The sequence below is a fragment of the Acromyrmex echinatior genome, chromosome 15 (assembly GCF_024713525.1).
Source record: "Acromyrmex echinatior isolate Ae372 chromosome 15, ASM2471352v2, whole genome shotgun sequence".
Taxonomy (NCBI): Eukaryota; Metazoa; Arthropoda; class Insecta; order Hymenoptera; family Formicidae; genus Acromyrmex; species Acromyrmex echinatior.
In genome coordinates, this window is record NC_141866.1 from 8174084 (window position 1) to 8200823 (window position 26740).

At 30.0% G+C, this 26740-nt stretch overlaps 1 protein-coding gene and 1 long non-coding RNA gene across 6 annotated transcripts in view; both read left to right on the plus strand.

Moving 5' to 3' along the window:
* Positions 1 to 331: 331 nt before the first annotated feature.
* Positions 332 to 8945, plus strand: LOC105146988 (uncharacterized). Of its 3 annotated transcripts, none has more exons than XR_015547549.1 (5): positions 332 to 582; positions 1622 to 1680; positions 2230 to 2336; positions 2607 to 2783; positions 6622 to 8945. It is a non-coding gene; the product is annotated as an uncharacterized LOC105146988 (long non-coding RNA). The 3 variants fall into 3 exon arrangements; XR_846248.2 differs by lacking the exon at positions 6622 to 8945 and adding an exon at positions 2872 to 3725; XR_846247.2 differs by lacking the exon at positions 6622 to 8945 and having other exon boundaries at positions 333 to 582; positions 2607 to 3725.
* A 5291-nt stretch (positions 8946 to 14236) lies between these two features.
* LOC105145689 (hypothetical protein) overlaps positions 14237 to 26740 on the plus strand; it is a 35409-nt gene continuing 22905 nt past the window's right edge. Inside the window, exon 1 of one of the 3 annotated variants that reach the window (XM_087414198.1) lies at positions 14237 to 15937. The gene's annotated coding sequence lies outside the window, so the exon portion shown is untranslated. The remainder of the gene's footprint in view (positions 15938 to 26740) is intronic. The other 2 variants (XM_011055447.2, XM_011055446.2) reach the window with 2 other exon arrangements.

Here is a 26740-nt window from a genome sequence, read left to right on the forward strand (position 1 = left end):
TGGTTTTTAATTTTTGGAAAGAATATAATTTTTAGCCCGAATTCAAAACACTTTTATATTTGAAATTCGACAGTATACATAATATACTGTATACATAAACTATGCATTGAACACACATTACATGCTAACATCGTAAAAACGCTTGCTGAATGCGTACAGGCTTCCTTAGCATCATGAAACGCACGGCTCCAAATTCCAAAAAAGACTAAAATTTTTTGCGTAGCGTTTATATACCACATTCGCAGCGAGGCATTGCGCTCATTGGCTGGCATGCGAGTGGTGGGGTTCGCCGTTTGACGGCTCATATAAATAGCGCGTAATTCTCGATTTCACGCTTTTGTGACTCGAGCAGGGGACGGGAGTACGTCCTGTCATTTTAACGTTGAAAAAGTTCGCAGCCCTGTCTTCGAATCGATTGACTTTTCTCCATATTCTAATCTCTGCTGAATATAAAACGACGTTGGAAAGTTCGCAGGCTTGTCTTCGAATCGATTGTGACTTTTTCTTCATATTCTAATCTCTGCTGAATATAAAACGACGAGAAATGGCACGAAAGGATCGTTCATCGTTGGATTTCTTAAGGTAATCAATAATTAACTTTGCCTTTACTTTGTAACAGTGTAAATATCGCGTATTACAGAGTCTAGTATAGTACTATAGCATACTGATTATTCGATCAAAAATATTTCTCGCATACTCGTTCGGTCGAAAATGACGCGCAACGTCGTGTCGTGTCGTTGCGTCTCGCGTCGCTTTTTAAACGTGAAGTTGGCCGCACACGGAAAACGACGTTGCTTCTTTATTTCGATCGCATTCACATTCCATTCGTGAGATTCGGCGGATAGGGAATGACACGGCGAAGCGGACTGGCTCTCAAATAAGTGGACACGCGTGATCAAATATGGTAATTAAAACTTATATAATATCTAAATGTATAACTTGAATATATATTTTCATACGCGATATTTAACTATCGCGTGACTATAGATTCAGTATTCGCATGTTAATAATCCGTTCGAACGCGTATTTCGTAAAACTTGTTCGTCAAAAGTATATCACTTAAATAATCGACAATGAGATTTTTCGAATATTAATCTGCAATATGGAAATAATAGTCATAAAAGAAGAGCGTATATTATAATATACGCTTGCCCTTTATGATTGTTATTTCCGCATTTTGAGCATCATATACATTTCGAAATACGGAAAATTCATGAACGCGACGCCAAGAGTGAGAAGTACATCATTACGCCGCGTCGTTCGCATCGCTTTTGGCACGCGAAATTAATCGCACAAAAACGAAGTTGTCTCGCCATCTTAATTACAACTACGCTTCATTTACACATCTCGATCTGTAAATGAAGAGCAAATATAAGAGACGATTGGCATATATAATCAAATGATAATTGAAACTTATATTAAACCTATATTAGTTGTTTATTGCAACACTTAATGTTGTGTGTGTACGTGTGTGTTCGCGCAATTATAGATTTAATATTCACTAAGAGAAAGATCACCGTGCTGCGATGACACGTCGCCGTTTCTTGGCGTATAAAATTGATTACGCGAAAGACGAAATCACTTCGATATATTAATTGCATTTTTTTTGTTTTATTTGCAGAATGTGGTGAATACGAGATGATTGACTCCAAATGAGTGCTGTTGCGACTTATTGAATTGGTAAATAAAATTTATATTTATTTTTTATCTAATTCTTAAAATATCTAATAATTTTTTGTGTAATATAGTTTCGGCACTAGTATGCGGATAATTCGTTCGAGCATACATAACATACACATATTTTACAATACTCGTGCAGCCGCATAGCATATCGCATATAAAGTCAATTGTGTAGAAATCTTTCGCCAACTTAGATGCATTCCAATGTCTAAATTTTATTTGTAAAGTATCGCGAGTATCGAACATAATAAATTTCCTGCGTTCTTATTTTTCTGCTGTAGTAACATGAACTATGCATCATGTCTAATTAATATCAACTATACGAACAAAATATGACATGGTCGCATAATATTTAGGGTGCGTTCCGCTTTCACACAATGTAAGCATTAGTTTATCCTTGTTTATCAAATATCAAACGAGGATAAATAATATTTACAAGCACTGTAAGCGCAAAACGGGGCGCACCCTTAGCAATTATTTGCAACTGCATTTAATTTTAACAAACTATTTTGTAAACAATTTTTTAACAAATTATGTTTCAACTGATAGGTGCTGTCACAAAGCAAAAAGAAAAAAAAAGAGGTGAAAAACAGGCTTGACAATTTTATGAAAAGGAGGAGGAAGAGGAAGCTCAAGAAAAACAATGGAACTTTGCGGTAAGCAAGCTTACTGCATAAAAAATTAGTCATTTCTTCCCATTAACTTGTTTTATCGATGATTAAAAATAATAATTAAAAAAAAAGAATTAATCTAAAATGTTACGGAAATTTATTCTCATAAAGACAATTTTGAGAAAATGTATAATTATTTTAATGGATTATAATTGAAAAACTATTGAAAAATTTAATGTGTATAAAAATTAGTTTTTTAATTATTGATTATTTTGAACACTATTTTAATTTGTATCTTGTATTTATATGTTACAGAATCATGTAACCACATAGCTGATAACTTCACTACTGCACATTAATCGATCTTTCTTTTTCTTCTTTTATTGGTATACGCAGTCACTCGGCCGCGATCAGATCATTAGCCGGTTAGTGAAAGTGTAGTAAAATGGAGACTTTGCACGGCTCTGTACTGAGAGGTTGGGGCATCAGTCGGTGAGTGACAAAGATTTTATCAGGTAACGAATCTGTGAAAAATGTACACATCTATTATTATATTAAAAATGAATATAACCCTTTATAGAACCATTATTTAAAAATGGATCAGTTACAAACGATTATGATACATATTTAATCTTGGATTTACCTATCATTATTTGTCAACATGATCAGCGTCTTGGTGCGCTCTTGTGCTTGAAGCTATTATGTTTCTACCTGGAAAAAAATGTTTCATATATAATTATATAAAATTATATATAATTACATTAAAATTCGACATTTTTCATACAATTATATAATTAAAATTATAAAATATGTCTATAATATATATAATATTTTTTTCTGGGTATTTACACAAGTATACATATAAAAAAAAAGAATGAAATAGAATCCAATGATGAATTAGTGTTATATAAATTGTATACAATATTAATAAATCAAGTAAGAACATATATACATTTAATTTTACTGAATTATTTGATTCACGCATATTAGAAATAATTAAATTTTTTAATTCAAAAGAATATCGAACAAAAATTCCTTTCTATACTAACAATATAAATCAGAAAAAATATTTGTGTATAAAAAAATTGCATTTTAATAAAAATAAGCTTGATGAATATAAAAAAATTATTGAAATAATTGGTTTTTAATTAAAATTGATAAAATAAATAATGAAGAAGAAAATAATAAAGAAAAAAATAAAGTTTCGGATAAACAAAATATTATAAATTTTGAAATACAAGGATTTCCACAGATTTTTTATTTTTAAATTAATACAGGATATTTACATATTCAGTGTATGTGACATAAAAATAAAGAATATTTTGATATAGCAAAACCTATAATTAAAGAGGAGTTATGCATATATTTTCCTTAATCCCATTTCCAAATATCCATCCAAGATTAAATATGCTATAAATTGGTGCAAAGAAAAAATATGTACATTTAAAAAAATATTACGCGTGCACACGTGTGTGTGTATATGTATAAGATAAGATTAGTCAGTCATTGTAATAACATTATTGTATTTTATATATATATATATATATATATATATATATATATATATATAAAAGGATATAAAATGCAAAACTACATATGACTATAAATAATTAATTCTTGAACACACAGCATCAATTTTAACATAATAGATTGTAACTTATTTATTTGGTTGATTGACAAAATAAATTTACAACAAATAAAACAAAATAAGTGACATAAAATCCCATAAGTTACTCGTCGCGGAACACACAAAAACTTTTTAAATTATATTAACGTTTTTTCCATTAAAATTTGCCTACAAAAAAGATATTTTCATATAATACACATTACAACTAGATATAAATGATATAACAATGATATAAATGCAATTGATAAGGAGCTTATAAGTCACAACGCTGGGTTTTTTTACGCAGTAATCGATAAAAAATTTATCATACATGTATAAACATATATAAACATGTATAAATATTCATAAACATATAATTTTATATGAATACGTGATGTCCATACATGATCATACATCCTCTTTTTTGTAAAATTAATTTTTAGCGTAATAGAAATAATAATAGTAATGTAAAAATATTAAAAACAATTAAAAAGGTAATTTTCGCATTATTTGTTTTAGAAAACATCAAGTTTGAAGAAATGTCAAAAAATTATTTATGTATAATTATATATAAAATTATGCATAATTATGCATGAGCAATTCTTTTTATATTTTTTCAAACTTGTTTTTTTTAAACAAACAATGCGAAAATTATCTCTTTAATTTTTTATGTTTTCATATTACTATTATTATCTTTATTACACTGAAAAGTAATTTTACAAAAAAAAGGATGTATGGACATGTATGTACATATTTTATACATAATTATACATGTTTATGCGTGTGAACATTTATGCGTGTTTATGTTTATACATATTTAGACATATTCATACATAAAAAATTTTCTACCGAGTAATTGTATTTAAATGTACATATATATATATATATATATATATATATATATATACATAAAGATAATAAATTATAGATACGTTTCGGTTAAAAAATGGGCCATCTTTAGTATGTCAAAATCATAAAAGAAAAAGTGCATAATTTAAAATAATGATGGAGTGTCAATATGATAAAAATATTATTAACACAATTAGTACAAAGATTTCCACAGATAAGACATATAAAATTATCTAGTCGCTATGAATATAGTTATTATATTATACTGGGTCTATGATGATTCAATTTTACCATTTCTTATTCGTTGTATCTTTACAATTATTTCCCATTTTACATAAACGTTGTGCAAACATAAGAATCTCAGGCATAATCTAAAATATTCATATTGTAAAATTAATATAAATTGCAAAATTATGAATTATATTGTTAACAATTTTTCAAAAATAAAACATCCAGTGTTAAAAAAAATAGTTACTTCATAATTGTATGAAGTTAAAAGATATTTTTCAAAAATTAAAAGAATAGAAAACGGAAACTTATTTTAATAGCGCGTGTAATATGTTCGCGGACAGAATAATCGGTGTCGTAATAATAAAGATTGTTTTTTATATAAATAAATATATTTCAATTTGCAAAGTCAAAATAGCGTTTGCATAGAATGTGACATAAAGATGAAAATGTAAAAAAATAGTTAGGTATATTAATTGCTATAAAAATTAATTATACCATTAATTAGTTCAAAATCAATATGTTTAATGTCATATGTAATGTGCATTCAAGATGAAATTGAGAAATGACAAATTAAACAAAATTAAATATAAAAATTATAAAAAGCAATTCTAATTCACATCAAAGCGCCAATCCACGGACTTTTGCAGGAATCGTTTTTTCTTTTCTTCCATCACAAATTCCGTTTAAAATCTCCCTTCTGCAATAACGTCTCCGTCCCGACGTTTTATTCCTTTCATAACTTTCTCAACGTTTTATTCCTTTCATAAATTTTCATTAATTTTTCGTGTGTTATTTAACATTTCTATTGAAGCTACCTCACGTGCAATAAACGGTACGTTTCTTCAGAAATATTTTGGATTTTGCTCGAAATTTGTATAAATACGGAATACGGACCGGTTAGTCAGATCATTGCAATACATGCTCAATTCTCGTCACGTTTACCGGTCCGTCGAGCGTGTCTCGTACGACTAGCGTCCAACAAGCCGATAAGCTGAATTAACCACAATTAATGCACGAGGGATGTGGGCAATACCGCCCCAGAAAGTGGGATTGCCTCACGTCGCGTCTATCAGCCAAGCGTTTGCACACTTGTTGTGACACAGACTACTGTGGTTCGCAAAGTATTGTGGTTATGAAGGCCTCGTCGACGTTAGACGTGCGTTAAACGTGACACGAGAAGCCAGCCGTATTCGCAATGATCTCACTGTCGATCCCGTGTCCACCGCGTCGGTCGTACTAAATTACTTCTTCGCACTGTCTCTTGCATGTACCATGAAGAAGCTACAGCCGAGATACAAAGTGATTTCCAAGACGTTAAAGATGTTTTTTGAGAAAAGAAATCAAGATACGCGGAACGAGAAACGTACTACGTTAACGAAATTAGAGAGGAAAGTTGCAATAGAGAAATCAAATCACATTATTGACGATTTGTAGAATAGGGGGAAAAATGACATGGGAGCAAATATTTAATACTAATGAGCAAACATTTTTAACATTTTCGAAGAACTCTTCTTAATTTCTCCTTTGAACATTATGTTTACAGTTTCCCTCCTTTGGCATTTCCTTCGTTTCAATTATTTTAATTTGTTTCTTTTCAATAATTCTGTATAATTTGTCGCTAATCATTTAATTTTACTGTTGCAGCTTCTTTTCGGTACGTGCAAGGGACATTGCGTTTTTTCGGGGATTCTTTTCGGATTTAAATCGAAATTTGTTTACATACGAGATACGGTCCGATATGTGAGATCGTTGCAATACGTTCTCAATTCTCGTCACGTTTACCGGTCCATCGAGCTTGTCTCGTACGACTAGCGTCCAACAAGCCGATAAGCCGAATTAACCACAATTAATGCACGAGGGATGTGGGCAATACCGCCCCAGAAAGTGGGATTGCCTCACGTCGCGTCTATCAGCCAAGCGTTTGCACACTTGTTGTGACACAGACTACTGTGGTTCGCAAAGTATTGTGGTTATGAAAGCCTCGTCGACGTTAGACGTGCGTTAAACGTGACACGAGAAGCCAGCCGTATTCGCAATGATCTCACTGTCGATCCCGTGTCCACCGCGTCGGTCGTACTAAATTACTTCTTCGCACTGTCTCTTGCATGTACCATGAAGAAGCTACAGCCGAGATACAAAGTGATTTCCAAGACGTTAAAGATGTTTTTTGAGAAAAGAAATCAAGATACGCGGAACGAGAAACGTACTACGTTAACGAAATTAGAGAGGAAAGTTGCAATAGAGAAATCAAATCACATTATTGACGATTTGTAGAATAGGGGGAAAAATGACATGGGAGCAAATATTTAATACTAATGAGCAAACATTTTTAACATTTTCGAAGAACTCTTCTTAATTTCTCCTTTGAACATTATGTTTACAGTTTCCCTCCTTTGGCATTTCCTTCGTTTCAATTATTTTAATTTGTTTCTTTTCAATAATTCTGTATAATTTGTCGCTAATCATTTAATTTTACTGTTGCAGCTTCTTTTCGGTACGTGCAAGGGACATTGCGTTTTTTCGGGGATTCTTTTCGGATTTAAATCGAAATTTGTTTACATACGAGATACGGTCCGATATGTGAGATCGTTGCAATACGTTCTCAATTCTCGTCACGTTTACCGGTCCATCGAGCTTGTCTCGTACGACTAGCGTCCAACAAGCCGATAAGCCGAATTAACCACAATTAATGCACGAGGGATGTGGGCAATACCGCCCCAGAAAGTGGGATTGCCTCACGTCGCGTCTATCAGCCAAGCGTTTGCACACTTGTTGTGACACAGACTACTGTGGTTCGCAAAGTATTGTGGTTATGAAAGCCTCGTCGACGTTAGACGTGCGTTAAACGTGACACGAGAAGCCAGCCGTATTCGCAATGATCTCACTGTCGATCCCGTGTCCACCGCGTCGGTCGTACTAAATTACTTCTTCGCACTGTCTCTTGCATGTACCATGAAGAAGCTACAGCCGAGATACAAAGTGATTTCCAAGACGTTAAAGATGTTTTTTGAGAAAAGAAATCAAGATACGCGGAACGAGAAACGTACTACGTTAACGAAATTAGAGAGGAAAGTTGCAATAGAGAAATCAAATCACATTATTGACGATTTGTAGAATAGGGGGAAAAATGACATGGGAGCAAATATTTAATATTAATGAGCAAACATTTTTAACATTTCCGAAGAACTCTTCTTAATTTCTCCTTTGAACGTTATGTTTACAGTTTCCCTCCTTTGGCATTTCCTTCGTTTCAATTATTTTAATTTGTTTCTTTTCAATAATTCTGTATAATTTGTCGCTAATCATTTAATTTTACTGTTGCAGCTTCTTTTCGGTACGTGCAAGGGACATTGCGTTTTTTCGGGGATTCTTTTCGGATTTAAATCGAAATTTGTTTACATACGAGATACGGTCCGATATGTGAGATCGTTGCAATACGTTCTCAATTCTCGTCACGTTTACCGGTCCATCGAGCTTGTCTCGTACGACTAGCGTCCAACAAGCCGATAAGCCGAATTAACCACAATTAATGCACGAGGGATGTGGGCAATACCGCCCCAGAAAGTGGGATTGCCTCACGTCGCGTCTATCAGCCAAGCGTTTGCACACTTGTTGTGACACAGACTACTGTGGTTCGCAAAGTATTGTGGTTATGAAAGCCTCGTCGACGTTAGACGTGCGTTAAACGTGACACGAGAAGCCAGCCGTATTCGCAATGATCTCACTGTCGATCCCGTGTCCACCGCGTCGGTCGTACTAAATTACTTCTTCGCACTGTCTCTTGCATGTACCATGAAGAAGCTACAGCCGAGATACAAAGTGATTTCCAAGACGTTAAAGATGTTTTTTGAGAAAAGAAATCAAGATACGCGGAACGAGAAACGTACTACGTTAACGAAATTAGAGAGGAAAGTTGCAATAGAGAAATCAAATCACATTATTGACGATTTGTAGAATAGGGGGAAAAATGACATGGGAGCAAATATTTAATACTAATGAGCAAACATTTTTAACATTTTCGAAGAACTCTTCTTAATTTCTCCTTTGAACAGTTATGTTTACAGTTTCCCTCCTTTGGCATTTCCTTCGTTTCAATTATTTTAATTTGTTTCTTTTCAATAATTCTGTATAATTTGTCGCTAATCATTTAATTTTACTGTTGCAGCTTCTTTTCGGTACGTGCAAGGGACATTGCGTTTTTTCGGGGATTCTTTTCGGATTTAAATCGAAATTTGTTTACATACGAGATACGGTCCGATATGTGAGATCGTTGCAATACGTTCTCAATTCTCGTCACGTTTACCGGTCCATCGAGCTTGTCTCGTACGACTAGCGTCCAACAAGCCGATAAGCCGAATTAACCACAATTAATGCACGAGGGATGTGGGCAATACCGCCCCAGACTAGTGGGATTGCCTCACGTCGCGTCTATCAGCCAGCGTTTGCACACTTGTTGTGACACAGATACTGTGGTTCGCAAGTATTGTGGTTATGAAGGCCTCGTCGACGTTAGGACGTGCGTTTTAAACGTGACACGAGAAGCCAGCCGTATTCGCAATGATCTCACTGTCGATCCCGTGTCCACCGCGTCGGTCGTATATACTACACATGAATCGAACGTAATATTGTCTGTTGGCGATAATAATAATCCGACAGCAAGGAGGTATCTCTGTGTTATCGATTTTTAATTGAAATGCGATCAGTCTGTGGTCAGATGTAACGAAAGGTAAGTTCAATTTAGCCTGAAGAAAGAAGGAGAAATATGACGGAAAGAATAAGGTAAGTGATCAATTTTGATCACGTGGAATATAAGGTAATGTACAAAATTATTTATTTATTTGTCTGATTTTCTTTATATTTTCCTCTATTTTCTCATATATGTACGAAATTGGAAAGACCTCATTCTAATCGCGTATATTTGAAACTCCAATTCTTACAATTAGATTTATCGGTCGAGTAGATTTCAGGTATTTTGTTGGATTAATCAACAAATCGGTTCCATTAGTAAGTCGCGTATCGCGTCGCGATTTTAATTAAAGATTTTTTTTTATTCACTTGAAATATGCGGGTAAGTAAATGGATAGGAAAAAATATGGGCAAATAGGAATATAGATTGGAATATGGATAGGTAGGGATTCGGTCAGATAGGAGTGTTAATAATTTAAGATGAAAAATAGAGTTGAAAAGATTCTATTATAGACAAAATAATAATAACTTATATATAATAGTTATAAGTATGTATATTTAGATATATTTATTATTATTATATTAAATATTAAATTATTTATTATTTTACAAAACATGATAATAATAATATATAATGCAATTTGTTATTATAGTTTTAAGAATAATAAGATAAAATAACAAACGTAAAAATATATTATTAATTTTAATAAATCTTAGAGGACAATGTAAAATATTATATATTTTATAATATTATGTATTGTATTTGTAATTTATGTAAAAATAATTATATATTATTGCGTTATTTGTATAATATAATTGGAAATACTATGTATATTGTAATTATAATTTATGTAATAATAATTGTAAATAATGTTTAATACAATATGTAATCGGATGCAATTAATAAGACAAAGATTGATGCGCATTTAATAAATATTCGTTTTGGAAGATTTTCAAATTTTTTTATTACCAAAAGATTGTTAATAAAAATTCGGGAAATACTTAATTTAAAATTCCGTATTAAAAATTAAAGTTTATGTGATATGTATTATAGTAATTAATTGAAAACAATGACGATATGAGTTTATACAGTTTTTGTTCATGAAATATTAACATTCATGTCTTAGATTCATGTCAGGATGTAATAAGTAAATTTAATATATTTTTGCGAAGTTCCAAATTTTATATTAGAGCTTGTTAGAGAATTTGCAAACTGCCTTATTTTATCTCGCTCTTGATGAAATGTACTCGTATATAATATTAAATATTTATTAACCGAATTTTTAAATTATATTTCGTATAATATGTTATCATTAAAAGTTAATGCAAATACTGCGTTAGTTTCATGTTCGATAGGTACGATAATTGAAGCTTGATCGTGGCTGTTCCTATAAGCATCAAGTAGACATGTAAATGTTGTAGTATCGATAAAAAGTAATGATTTTTAACGTGTAAAGTATATCTCGTCAGTTTGCGTAGCATCTATCCGAGATGTCTATTTCTGTGCCTCATTGAATCTGGGGATTCTCGGCCGTTGCAAGGCTGAAATTAATCGATTAATAATTAAGGGTTTTTTTTTATATTCCCTGGAAGCAGTGATTTCGATAATTAACGATAACGGTAATATAATTTTTTTAAGTCTAATCATGAAATCAATTAAATATAGTGTATTCTGAGACAAGAATTTATTCTTCTCATTAAATATTCTTTCATTAATTAACATTAATACTGCTTTGACAATAATAAGATTTAACGGATTGAACATGGATAGCAATTGTTTATAGATAAATGAATTACATTAAATAAACTAAAATTACAAATTTTAAATAGTCGGTTTTGCGACTTCTTTAAGAAAATGTGGTTACAAATGAATATATTTTTTTATTTTAATCTTTAGTTTCTTTTAAGAAACTATTTTTAGGCACTGGACATCCCTTTATTTCAAAACATTAATTAATTAAAAATTTTTTTAGATTAATTTATATAATAAAATGCATACGCAGTCTATGTTATGAAGAGATGTCAAGAAATTTTTAGTTTCTATTTATCTGATAAAATTTTATCAAAAAATTTCAAAATTTTTTTTTTGTTTATTTAAATAATTTATTGTAATAATATAATGGACATAATTAAAAATGCGTACTTAAAAATTCAAGATGAATCGATTGGGTATCCTGATATTAATAAGATTTTAATAGCTCTAATTATCTAAATATTGCATTATTTATTTAAATAATCTTATTTAATTATTTGACTATACATTTGAATAACTGCAGAAAAAAGAAGATTGATATAAATTTTATATTAATAATATTCAATTTTAAAATCAAAATAAAATGAAAAAATGAATAAAATTTAAATCTCATTATCGGTTCGATTTGCCTTGAACAGTTGATAAATGAGAATTTTGTACTCACATATATAATAAATTATAATGACGTATGTATTTTATTACTTTGAAATATAATCATTTGTAACTATTCTTCGATAAACGTTATTCTATCCATGTTTTTTTATTTTGTAATTTTTAAGATACTGTATTTCATAATAGTACAATATAAAGAATATATTTTTGCATGCTTAATCTTGTGTACTATAAAATTAATGTGATTAATATCGATTAAGTTATTGTTAAAATATTCGATAATTCTATAATATATTTGTATTATTTGTAAAAATTTGGAAAAGGATGGCAATTGTTAATTCACATTGCCAAGATGGCCGCTATTATAAAAACAGTCCGAAAAATTTGGGATTGGTTTCCTCCTGCAACGAAGTTCTTAGTGTTCAACGAATTATTTCTTTCGTGGTGACGTGACGAGAAGCAGAGCACAGTGGAGCTCTCTGTGGAGATTATTCTTCTCTCTGTCGGATCCAACATTTTACTTAGAAAAACCTGGTCTCATTATTGGATCAATTATTTTCTACTTAACGCAGTGATAACGCAGTGTTTTCTCGCGATTTTTTTATAGACTCATAAAGTTATCTCTCTGTTGAAAGTAAAGCAAGAGATAGAATTTATATACGTGCGATTTAATCGTTTGGTTCATTCCATTCTATTTGAATCATAGATATTGCAACACATTTAATAGTTGTTAAATGACATTTTTATTATTATATAAAAAAAATAATAATTATTGAAGACGCGTTGCAGAATTAAAAATTATACATATCGGAATTGATTTAATCATTTCATTCGTCATATTGTCTTACATTGAAGTTTTGCTTTTTTGCATGTTGCACATTTCTTTTGTATTTTGTAAAATATATAAGTTACATATATATAATTAATAATTGATATTCTTTTTTATTGAAAGATATATATAATAAATTTATTAACAATCTTTTTGGTCACGATTGCTCGTATAAATTGAAAACAAGCAAAATTTTGCAGTTGTATTTGATAATTAATAATAAATACTAGTAATAATCATTTACCGATTGGACGTATATTTGGCCACATATTTCACATCGTGAGAATTTTGTGTTATTATACGCATACCGAATGTTTGTTCTGTAATTTCATGTCCAAAAGAAATTTTGCGTGTATACATATTGTATATTATATAAATTTTCAGGTTTATAATGTAATTTTTTTGTAATATATTATGTATAATGTAAATTGTATGAAAAATAATGTAAGCAATAAAAATGTAAATAAATATATCATAAAATGGGATAACTTTAGCCCCTATTTTGTAATTCTTATAATTAACGACAGTAAATATCTTTATATATTGTAGTTGAGCAGATTTCATACATAAAAAATTACGCAACGACATCGACACTGTCATTAAGAATTACAGAATAAAAATCTTTGTCCTAGAAACTTTGACAAAAATTATAAAAATACATATACAATATATATGTCCAAAATCATGATATAAGACTCTTAAAACTTTTTTAAGACGATAGTTCGATCAATTTTTTATTAGATTACGTTTTTAAGATGTCATATTTCCAGATTTTGCTATATTGTCAAAATTTGGGCTGAATTTATTCTGATTTTGGACGAAAATTTTCCCATTTTATGGTATTGTAAAGGAAAGAGGATTGCCAATCGGATGGCAGGGGATGTGATGGAGGGTCTCTATAAGTATTTTTCCAAATTATATGAAAAACATATATGCGAGTATAATATATTTTGACTTTTTTGTATAATATGTTGGTTTAAAAATTAAAGAAAAAAAGGAAAATGAAAGAACTGAAGTAGCAAGTTGATATTATCATCATTTGACGTTAAAATGGTGTCTTCAATATTGTTTTGATATCAAAATTATGACAAATAATGTGAACTTGCTGAAATAAGATGTCATCACGAAATAAAAAAAAAAAGACCGTTGATTATAATCGATGGTCGGTGGTGGAGGGCCTCTACATTATATATAATTTTATATAATTGTATATAAGTGGACGTATTTTATACAATTGTATATAGTTATATATACGTATATATATATATATTATATATAATTATATATAAAATATGTCTATTTATGTATAAATATATATAATTATATATAATTTTATTTAATTGTATAAAAATATTTTTTCTTGGAATGTTTTCAGAATCATTTTTAGATTATAAAACTCAGTTAAAAAATATGTTAAGTATCAAGTCTGTATTTTTTTTATATTAAGTTGCTATCAAAATTGTTTTTTTTCGAGATTATGAATTTTGTAATTCGCATTTTCAATTTTATCGCCAGTAATTATATACAGAGAGAAATCTAGTGAGAGAGGATGTGACGGTCCACCAAAACTTGTAACCGGAAAATGCTGCCATGCACTACCGCCCTCTGAAGAAGTAAATGTAAATTACCCAATAATATCCACCTTTTTGCATTGCTCCTGATGGAAATAAATCGCTGAAATCGTTGAAACCTTCATTAATTTAATAAATTTTAATTATTTTAGCGATTTCAACTATCTATTTCCATCAGGAGCATCGCAAAAAGGTAGATATTGTTGTGTAGTTAACATCCACTTCTTCAGAGGGCAGTAATGCGCGGTAGCATTTTGCGATTATTAGAATTTTTGAAACATTTTTATCGACGGTTAAAAAGTAAATCCTGTTAATAGACGCTAGATGGTGCTTTATAACCGTTTATCATCGTTATTCTATCCATTTCTTTTCCCCACATATTTTTTTTATAATACTCTTTTCTATAACCATCTCCTGATGATCATGCAAAAGATCTTTGCATAATAATAAATTTCGTTATATTTATTATACCCAGAAATATTTATTAAATGTGGGTTGAGAGAGAGACATATAAATTATAATATAATGAAATGCATGCATACTTAAAATTTGTATCCCAGATTATGATCTAGATCATTTTACGGGTATTATTGTTTTTTCAGAATTATCTAGTAGATATTAATTAAAATTGACAAATTGTTATATTTTTTATTCTTTTAATTGTTGATTTTTTATATTATATTAAATCTGTCTCTGTAACTAAATTATTTTAGAAAGAATTTTAAAACAATTACAAATTGTTCAACAAACATTGTCAGGATATCGTTAGAAGATAACATTTTTTTCGCGGAAAAGAAGGTTGACGTTATGTGCGATATAAATGCGATAGAAAAACGCAACAAAGTATCTTTAAATAATTGTATTATATTAATCAAACATTTCTTTTTTTACAATTCCCAAAAGTGAGCATTTCATGTTTTTTCTAAAATAATAAAATAAATCAACGTTTTTTTCTTTTTCTCTTTCGGAAGTAATGTAGAAATCACAATGAAGAAAATCTGTGTTGCTTTGCATTTTCTTTGGCTTTATAAAATTAATTCAAATAAAAAATTTGAGATGTGACACAACTAAGGCCGGTATTTATAGTCGATTCTTATATTTGAGGATGTCTTAAGTAATTAAATCTTAAGATGTCATAAGCTGATCATGGGACTGTATTAGCATATTAAGACATTACTTAAGGCGGTCTTAAAATAAGGAAGGACTATGAATATCGTCCTAAGATAGATAAATCCAAAAACACACGCGTGTCTCATTTTATTTTGACGTACTCCATCCGCCAACGAGTCTGCGCGGTGAGGAGATTTCTGTTTGGCTTTTCCCGGCAGCGACGGATACACCTATTCCCGTCAGTCACGTGGTGAGCTTTCGCGGGTAAGGATCGCATTCCTTTGTCGGCCCTTTTTCCTCGGTCGTGTAAAAAAATTTGTAGAAAAAAAAGCAAAAGAAAGAAGAAATATTTTAATTCCTCATAGTTCAAGGTGCATTTTCAAGATCATATCGCCAAAGGTAAATGTCTCTATCGAAATTTTCATCAAAACTGTCGTATTATGTGATTAAAAATTCTACTTATGTACTTACAGATAACAAATGTAAAAGTAGATAGCGGAAAAACAATATAGTTATACGATATATGTGTTCAACGAAAGTAATTGTCATTTGTCGAAATTTTGTTATTTAAATTTCTTTTATCAATCGATTTGATCATCAAGTTCAATTTGTGACTTATACCCCTTTCTATCAATGCAGTTTAATTTTAATCCATTGTTGGTTTAATTTATTCTTTATTTTTTTCTAGTTGTAATAGTTATAAAAGGATGAAGAATAAATTGAGATTAAAGTTAATCTACATCTTATCTTGTTATTAACTTTAATCTCAATATATTCAATTTGCTTTTTATCTTTTCTAAATAAGAAAAAGATAAACAGCAAGTTAAATCGAGACTGAAGTTAATCTTACATAAAACTGGATCTTAAAGAATTGTAAATTGATTATAAAATTAATTTGAAGTAAATTGATTGTAAGATTAACTTATTTTTTTACATATGTACATTATTAATTTTAAAGGCGAGAACATACTGTGAAAGTAGATATACGGTCGATATTGCGAAACATAGAGTCTACATTTGGAATCTAATATCTACCTAGGAATGCAGTTTCAATGTCCGATGATACTTGGTTACTGTATTGAATAATGTAATATACATCGATGCTCACTTGACAACGACGACATTCTACATTGCGAAACTTCTCGTGGATTGATATAGGAAGTCTACAGGAAAGCGGAATTGTTACTATATACTCTTTTCAATATGGATATTTCGAATTTGGAATGTTCTTTGTAACAATTTCGTTCTTCGAGTTTTTATTTTCTTCGCGAAATGGTACTTTGAAAGTATGATTTTATTATACATATATTTAAATATTCCACGTGCATTTGCATGTATATATTTATTAGGTGTTGGAATTAATTCGTAGCGTTTTACAAGTGATGGGAAGTACTTTCATTAATGTATTTTTTAATGCTCATGTGAAATAAATAACATTCTTTCATTTAAAAACGCTACGAATTAATTCCAACACCTAATATATGTATATATTTTTACATTTAGAATATTTGAATAAATGTAAAATCCATATGGAAATATATATATATATATAATAACAGTAATTCGCCATATCTTGTTGCCATCTTCATCACGGAAAAAATTATATGAACGTGACGCGAAGTTGTAATCATACAAAAGTCATATATAATAGACAAAAAATTAGTAGGCATGTCTTATCTATTAAATGTTTTATCTTCCAAGTTTAATCTTTTAATTAGACGCACAGTTAAAATTTTAAAAACAGTTTGCATAATTTATAGTGAGAAATTCTCACAAAATTATATGTTTAATTGGGAACCAAATAAGATTTTCACGTATCAAATAGAAATTCATATAATAACTTACTAAATATATACAAATTGTAAGCGAGCAATTTGCATTTATTTTCAATGAGTTTTGTAAATTCCTTAGCAGACTGAAGATTGTGTCTCAGTTAAAAGTTTTCTAACGCACTCCCAGGAGGTTGATAGACGATTTTTACTTCCGGAAATAGAGCGTGATTTATTCCTCTTAGCGCGATCTGAGCTCATGTACTCTCGGGACGAGTGCGGTTTATCTCGGAAGCTGAAATTTTGAACAGTCGGAAACCTTTCATAATGAACTAAACCAACTAACTATTATGCGTTGTTTGAAACAACGTGTTGCCATACAACTTCTTAGAAAAAATCTTTGAAGTTTTCTTGGACTATTAACATTGAAAAACTGTAATGCAAATTTATATATACTTGTGTTTTGTGTTATTTGTTTTATTATATATTAAAATGTAAAAATATTTATAGTACATTACATTTTTACGTTATTACATAAATTATGGATAAATCATGGCACGTAATGTCGATTTACAGCAAGTTATTCAATCTCTTTATTAAAATTATTAAATAATTAATATTAAATGAATAGACAATTTGCGTAATAAACGGCACAGAAATGTATAAAAACATTAAAATGTATCGATATTGTCTCGCAGACTATAATCAGTTAAATTAATCTGGAAGTTTTTGTTCACGTGTGACTATAATTCGTGTGATGCATAATACATTTATATAGTGTTTATTACTTTCCATACTGTTAAAATATAATGAATGAAAGAACACAATACGCACAAAATAGAATCTTTAACGAAGCAATTTTGGTTTTTCGATTTTTACATCGACAGTATATTTGCAAACTGAGGGAGAGAAGCAAACAAATATTTCCGATTGGTATAATCCCTGGTGATATTGCTATGATAAAAACTTCGTTTTCTATCGAAACACAAAATTGCTTTTTTAAAATGGGTCAGATAACATCGACTCGAATTCAACGTAAGCGGAAAGAATTAAGCAAATGAAAACTTCTCCTTTGTACGTTCATCGTGTTTCTCTAGGTTTCCATCATGCGACTATTCAGGAGTCCTTTGACAAAGGTTAAATTTTCAACTTTCTCCTTATTTATGTAGTCCAAACTCTTTGAGTCCTTCAATATTTGTAATTATCTCTTGTCTATCAGGACGATAAAATTACTAATAGTTTGAAACAATTTATGATAGTTAATGTCATATAATTAGTTAAGTTAGGAAAGCATTAAACATCATTTATTGTAAAATTGACGACATTCTTTCCTAATATAATAAATGTTAAAGGAAATCGCTATTTAAGTAATTTTATAGTTTTAAGAGCTAATTCTCAAGTTTGGATATTATTAAAATTTAGATTAGTTTAAAATTTAAGTAAATAATTCAGTTTATGAACAGCAGATACGAGTGAGATATTTCGATGCATCGTTGGGGAAATTTGATGATGCAACGTAGATGGACGCTTATTCGATACATGCTATCCTTTGTGGTGATTCTGGTCCTCGATTGAGATTAACGAACCTAACCGGTGAAACCCTAAGGGTCTTGTGACCCATCGATTGGCCTGAATTTCTATACACGAGCAAAGGATGTGTATCTCCCGGAGATGCGAAAGCTACAGAGGCAAATTACAAAATAATATTAAAAATTTAAATAAGAGAATTTTTTGTGCTAGAAATTGTTTCGAGAGAATATAAAGTAAATATAGAGAATAGTAAATATATTTGCTTCTAATACATGAAGGCTCGTATAGTAAAAAAAAAATAAATAAATAAATAAAGCCGATATTTCGTGTAATCGCGGCATTAGGTGAATTTTTCCCTCGTCTCTTTCGTGCAGTCGTTCATGGGTGAAATGTACCTGTATCTATTTCACTTTGATACCGAAGTCCCTTTGTGGGATATTCTGAGTCGTTGTTAATAACTTTAAAGCGCGGCGTTCTACAGGGAATTCGCCAGTGTGAAACTTCACGACGCACGCGGAACTTCACCGGTCTCTAAGCGAAGAGATATTGAACCCTGTATCTCATAAAAAATAGACTTCAACCGCAATTTCGCGGAACAGACACAGCGCCGGTTACTTTCGATTAGTCGTTGAGAGGGACAATGTTATGAGCCTGGCTACTATGACTGATGACGTAGAAACGTTCGATTTTTCCGAGGAAAGGGTTTCAGACAAGGGTTGAAACTGTTCTTATTTTAGTAGAGTTCAGATTTTGATGCTGCAAAACTGATACTTAATCGATATATTTGTATTAATACAATTGCAAACATTGGAGTTAAATGTACGTTTACATTTTTGTTGTATCGAGAAAATGTACTGAAAATTATGAACATTTTTTTCAAGTAATTTTACATTGCAATTAATTTTTTTGCATATTTTGTCATATTATTTTAAAGTCGCAATAGTCATAATTTTCTCAAGATCCACTTGATATTATCTGAAATCAATTTCTACCGGAGATCATATTGGTGAAATCGGCTCGAAAATTAAATTATATAGAATTTATGTCGATAAAAAAATCTCGGTCAATTAAAGATTTTTGAAACCTTTATAATATTGAATACTACTGGTCTTAAATATACTTTGCTTTCATTATTTCTATCTAATTTATATGAGAATTGTAACATAACGAATAAAATAGAAATAAGTGCTTACAGAAATTATATAAAGTTTAGACTGTAAATATTTCTTGAAAATCATTTTTTAATCTGCCTATCTTTAAACCATCTATACATATATATCATTTTGTCATTGATCAAAATGTATACTTTTGTTGCTTCAAAATTGAAAATTATGCAAGTGGCTTCGAATTCCGTAATTAATTTTCCGCATATCTCGTAATGATAGATATTACATATGTCATAATTACGTATTCTGAAGTTCCAGTAGTCATAAGCTCTACCTTGCTCTATATTGTCCAGAAATTAATTTCTATCAATTTCTATCGGCGATCACATTGGTGAAATTGCTCGGAAATTAAATTACATTAAAAGCAGACAATTTATGCCGACACTTCGGTGAACTAGAGATTTTGAAGTCGTGATATTAAATACTACTGATCTAAAGTGTACTTTACTTTGTTATTTACATCTAATTTAAACAAGAGAATTGTAACAAATATAAAAGTAGAAATAATTATTTATAAACTTTTCAGTTTACAAATATTTTTACGCAATAATTTTTTAATCTGCCTTTGAAAGATTTATTCATTATTGAAAAATTTACTATTGATTAAAATGTACATTTACATTTTCGTTATATCGAAAATTGTAAATTATGAGAATTTCTTCGAATGGCTGCATCGCAATTAATTTTCCGCATATCTTGTTATAATAACAGATATATTCTGGAGTTATAATAATCCCAAAATTTAAAAAATTTTTAATTATTTCTGAAAATAGAAATAATTACTTACAGAACTTTTTAATTTACAAATATTTTTAAGTAATCATTTTTTAATCTTCCTATCTCTGAAAAATCTAATTATATCAGATCATATCCAATCACAAAGAATATTACTAAACACATGAAAATGTGTACGTATTAAATTGAATTGCCATAAATATTTGATTTATTACATCGATGACGCTTTCTCTTTCAATGCCAACTTGGCGATCACATCTACGATCGATTGCCTCGAAATAATAAATATCGCAATTGATTGTTTACACGGAGGTGAAGCACGTCTATGAATCGAACGTGCTGTCGACCTTTACATTCTTGCACTTGTTCGAAAAGTCTTATTTCATGTCGGAATTCGATAAGGTTGCATCGTGGAAGTGAAAATAATTCTATCAGTTGTGCAGACATTAATTTCACTTATTCTTTCGAATCTTTTCTGATAGCAACATTTATATTAAATGGAGAAGAATAGATTCACGTTATTTTAGAGTGGATAAAAATGAAAGACATTTCCATCGTATTACATCCTTTTGTCAAACGAGAAGTCTACGAGAAGTCTATGAGAAAATATTGTCGTTGGAATTTTGTGACTCGAAGATAAAATATTTCCGCTTTTCTTCTCATGTGGCGGATATAAGGAGTTTTATAGAATTATTGACGCATCGACTTGCATTTTCGAACTAGAGTCACTCGCTGTTCGATGAAGGCTAAGTCACAAATTCTAAAGAAACCGCATGTTTCACGTCGCTTCAAATTCGTTAATGGCATCCCCAACTAAAAAGAAGTAAAATAGAAACCACTAAAAGTGCATTTTCTCGTAACAAGTTTGTTAGTGTCTCGGAAGATAACGACATTTGTTTGGCTGGTGCAACGTTGTGATAATATTATGAGTGAAATTTTCTGATCTAAAAATTAAATAATGCATGCCTTTCAACCATTATTTCTCAATATCACTGAAGGAAAATACAATATTAAGAACTGTCCACACAAATATCGAATTATTAATATTGTGATTGTTTTTGCTCCAGATTAATCGCGAGTAAATTTATTACATTAGCGCTTTTCTAAAATGCAATTTTATTATTAATTTTTGTTGAAGGTTTTACGAAATATACGTCGGCTTGGGAAAAAAGACTTAAATCATGAAAAACTTTGACGCAGCTTTATGCAAATGGAATAGGATGAAACTTCGTTTTGATAAGCGAAGTTCTGAGAATAACTCTAATGATAAAAAGTAAAAAAGGAGAGGCTAAAGGATCGTGATAAATTTATGTTATTATCATCTCTATTTAAATTCATTATCTGATAGTTTTAATGTCTTGTACGTTATAATGAATCGTAAAGATTTAATTTTGTCTGTTTTTCAAAGCTTCTAACCTTTTCCTTTATAAGAAGGAAAACTAAGAAGGGCTACTATTATTAGCTCTTGTTGCTTGGCCAAGTAACGTATAGAGATATATAATCAATGTATTCAATCTCGTGTTTCAACCGGTATTGTGCTTTTATCGTGAAATGGAAGAATGAAAAACAAACTCTTTGCTACAGTTATTAACGCAAATATAAAGGTTCATGTTTACGCTTCATTTCTACCGATGAATGCGCGCATTTAACATATATAGTTTACATTACAGTACTGATCTTACAAAAAAATGTGCGCATTTATTGCTAAAAGTGAGATGTAAATATGAACCTATGTGCTATTAAAACTCTCGTTGCAATAAAATAAAAGCCAGTAAAAATTTATAATCTATTTGATCCTTATTGCAACTTCATGCCAATTAATGCCTTGATTCATTTCCTCGCAACTACTCGCGCGAACCCCGTTTATAATTATAGATCCGTTCAATTCTAAGAGAGATTGCATGAAATGCCAAATCACAAATTCAATCATCACAAGATCCAGGTTAGGTATATCTTCTTCGACCGGGTCTAGTTATATATTCATTTTCGTTATCTTCGAGAGAGCATGGATTAACTTGCGAGATCCCATAAATTCCATATCAACGGTGATTTCGTGAAATCGATTTTCCCTTGACATATTCACAAAGACTTACGTCAGCTTTGATTACAATGATTTAATTATAAACACACAAATTTACAAGTAGATTAATTGTTGCCGTATTTGATGAATGTTAATTTAATAACAGGTATTATATGTGCTGTATTCAGTAAACTAAAATTGTTGTTTTTTTTTCATAAAAAAACTCTTTCTGTTGTATCATTGAGTGAATTTATAATGGTAAATACAATGTAACTAAAAGAAAAAAAGGAAAAAAATTCTTTCCGAAAAAATTCAAAGTAACCCAAGCGTAATCCGTTTTCATCAATTACTGTCTACCACGATTTTCTTCGTTCTTTTTGCCCGTCTCTCTCTCTCTCTCTCTCTCTCTCTCTCTCTCTCTCTCTATCTCTCTATCTATCTATCTATCTATCTATCTGTCTCCAATAAAAAAACCCACTCGCCTTAAATACAGCGTAATTTTTCCCCTGATAGTACCCGTAATTTTTTGCACTTCGCTGATGTTGGATAACCGTTAATCGTTCACTATATTGCACATTTATAGAGTTTCGCTCCATGAGTTCTCAATACGTTGTATCGATTTTTTAGTAAAAACTCTATTTTTATTTATAGCCATAAATGATAGGTATCTATAAAAAAAATCTGTGCAACACACGATTGAGTAGAAAAAATTCATTACATCAAATGTTCCTTTTGATCAAAAAGCTTATTAAATGCATCGATGCTTTCATCCCGCGAAATTAATCCAATCGATTAATTATGCAGAAATGCTAACGAATGTGCAATTGAAAGATTTGCATCTAAGCGAGTTCCGCAATTTCGTCGCAGCTTCAGCAGTATCGATCTTTCAACATGCTGCTGATGATATAGTGACGATATACCTTGGAGATCATCCGATAAAGCAGACTCAAGTTTCCTGAGTATTTTTGTTAGCTTTCGACGAAGACCAATTTTGTAGCTCAGCAGCGTGATTTTGGCACAAACAGTATACATATGCATTACAAATACGAGAAACGGTAAAAGAAAGCAAAACATCGTGCAATCAAAATGTTACTGAAAACGTCAGTAAAACGAAAGACTTGGTGCACGTAGGATTGCAAATCTGAAAAGCGAGAATAGAATTGATGCAAATATTGATGTTTCCTTCAAGATGGAATTTCAATGCCTATTTTCATGAAAAGACTGAGAAACTATACATTAGAAAGTTAATGCAACAATACTATAGTAGATGTATTCGTAGACGTATTTTAGATCTCTTTCGTTGAATTCAATTCTTATTTTGAAAGTCAGTATTACTTGTTATAGATATTTCTTGTTATAGATATTTCTTGTTAAAATCATGGCTTTTTAAATCTTGTTACCAGAGTTAGAAAAGTTAAAATTTTTATGAAATAACTTATTATTGTTATTTGTTACTCATTAAAAAAATAACTTATTATTGTTACTTGTTACTCATTAAAAAAATAATCATTAGGGGAAAATGAGGTAATTTGCAAATAATAATCCAAGGAAAATAAACCTTAAATAAAACCGATGATTAATTATCAATAAATAGAAGTTTTTATTAAAAAGATACTCTAGATAAAAGTTATTTGGCTTTAAATTATAATAATTTATATTCTGTCAATATGAACTACAAGTTTAAACAAAAATAAAACTTGCTGTCGCCACATGAGTCAGTGATGAATGGTTTTGTTAAAAATTACAGTTTATATTAATATATAAATTAATATATAAAATTAAAAAAATGTTAATTATTGTAAGTTAAATATCAAGTGTCCTTTCAAAGGTTTCTGTAACTGATAAATTAATTGTTGATTTTATGTAACTTTTCTCTTAGATATTTACAATTTTTTTATTTTTTTCTATATCAAAATTATCGAAAATACGTAATAGTATCTGAAACCACGGTAGTATTATAACATTAAGGCGATTGCACTAATATTAGCTTGACTTTAAGCGAAACTTAATTTTTTCTTTTTCTTTTTTTAAAACTGATAGAAAGACAGGAAGAGAGAGGGGAGTTTTGAGCCTCGCTTAAAATTAAAATAACGTGCAATCGGGCTTAAGACATTAGTATTTACCTTAAACGGCGTGTGCGTTCTACAGTTATACATACGAGTATATTGTAACATATATAAAGCGTATATCAAACTATCATTGGAAAAATAAGTTGTACTCTAATGTAACCCAATGAGAAATGATAATCGAATCGAATTTGATGATTTTGACATTGAATTTGATGATTTCGATGTCGAATCGACATCGATTTGATGCCGATTCCATTGTCATTTCTCACTGGGAACTACTCTTATATATTACAATAGTCGTTCATATTTACCTCGTGTTCGCAATTTCTCGACCCTCCTCTAGTTGCTATTGCAAAAAATAACTCGTTAGTGTTATTGTTATTCGCAACACGTAACTTGTTATTTTTGTTACTCGCAACATGGCTGAATATAATATTCTCTTTTAAAATTCGCTTATATACATATTGTACATATATTGTACATATATATACAAAGTAACGAAAAAAAGTAACGATTATATTCGTTAACGTTGATAAAATAATGTAACTACGTTACCATTATTGTTACTAATAAAAGTATAATATAATGTCACTATGAATTTGTTATTAAAAAAAATAATGTCGTATTGTTGAAATTTATTTTTTCTTAATATTTTTCTTTTACAAATAATATGTGTTTTTGACAACTTTTATATATATATATACTCTTTTTGGAAATAATGTGAATGTAATTAAGAAATATGTACATATTTCATACATTATTTAGAAGAAAATAGAAAATCTATCTCTTGCAAGAACGTAAATGTCTCGTGATATTCTATCGATAAATTGAATTGGAGTAGTCCAAGATAAAATCATTTTCGCGAAAACGTGTTACAAGATCTGGAAGATGATGTGAAGAGGCACTTCCATCGAAAGACTGTGACCTTGTTTTATAGTTTTGTGAATTTTCCGTTTAACCAACTGAATGATAGAGGAAGAATTATGAGTACATATCATGAGCATTGTTTCATCTAAATGCTTCTTGTAAGCTTCTTTTTCTTTACTTCGCAAAATAGCTATTTCCTGTGTGGCTTCCTTCTTGAAAGACTGAACAGAAGGACGTAATGGCTATGTTCAGCAAAAAAAGCAGCTTTACTTCTTTGTTATAAAATTCTTGAATATAATTGGTTTATACATTTAGATCCAATAAGGAACTAAGGGCAAGATCAATCGTATTAGAGAATTTTACAACAAAGAATTTTGCAAAGCTGTTTTTTCTAGTGAATGTAGCCATTGTTTCTCTGATCACACACTACCTATTTCTGTTCTATTCATAAACAAACTGATGATATAACGATAGATATAGATAATCACAATATGTTACATTATTTTATCAACGCGATTCTCCTTATGATTTTTATCCATAGGGAATATGAAAATCCATATTACATTTCTCGGAAAAATATAAAATCCAATATCATATATGAAATAATTTGTGTATAAAGCTAAACTTGTATTAACCCCTCGCGTGATTTTAATTTTAAATGTAGTTCCTCGTGTTGGGTGTTTCAGACATTTCAATATTATATTTCAATTTTTGTTGTTCTCTTTAACGATTTACAATTAAATAAAGATTGATATATAATGTTCTATACATTTTTTATATAAAGATCATTGTAAAAGTTCTTTGATTGTAAAACAATTTACGCTAAATATATGGCATAAATAGCATTCACATATTTAGCGAATTTATAGCTTGGGGTGTTTTTTACATGCAAATAATGAAGGGTTAATTAAATTCGATAAACTGTACTAGAGTTTTATTCAACGTTTCAGAGAATGTGGAAAGTGAAACAGATGGGTGCTTTTCTACGAGTTTTAATTAATAATTTGTTACTTGATATGACACCTGAAATCTTATCAAGAATTTTT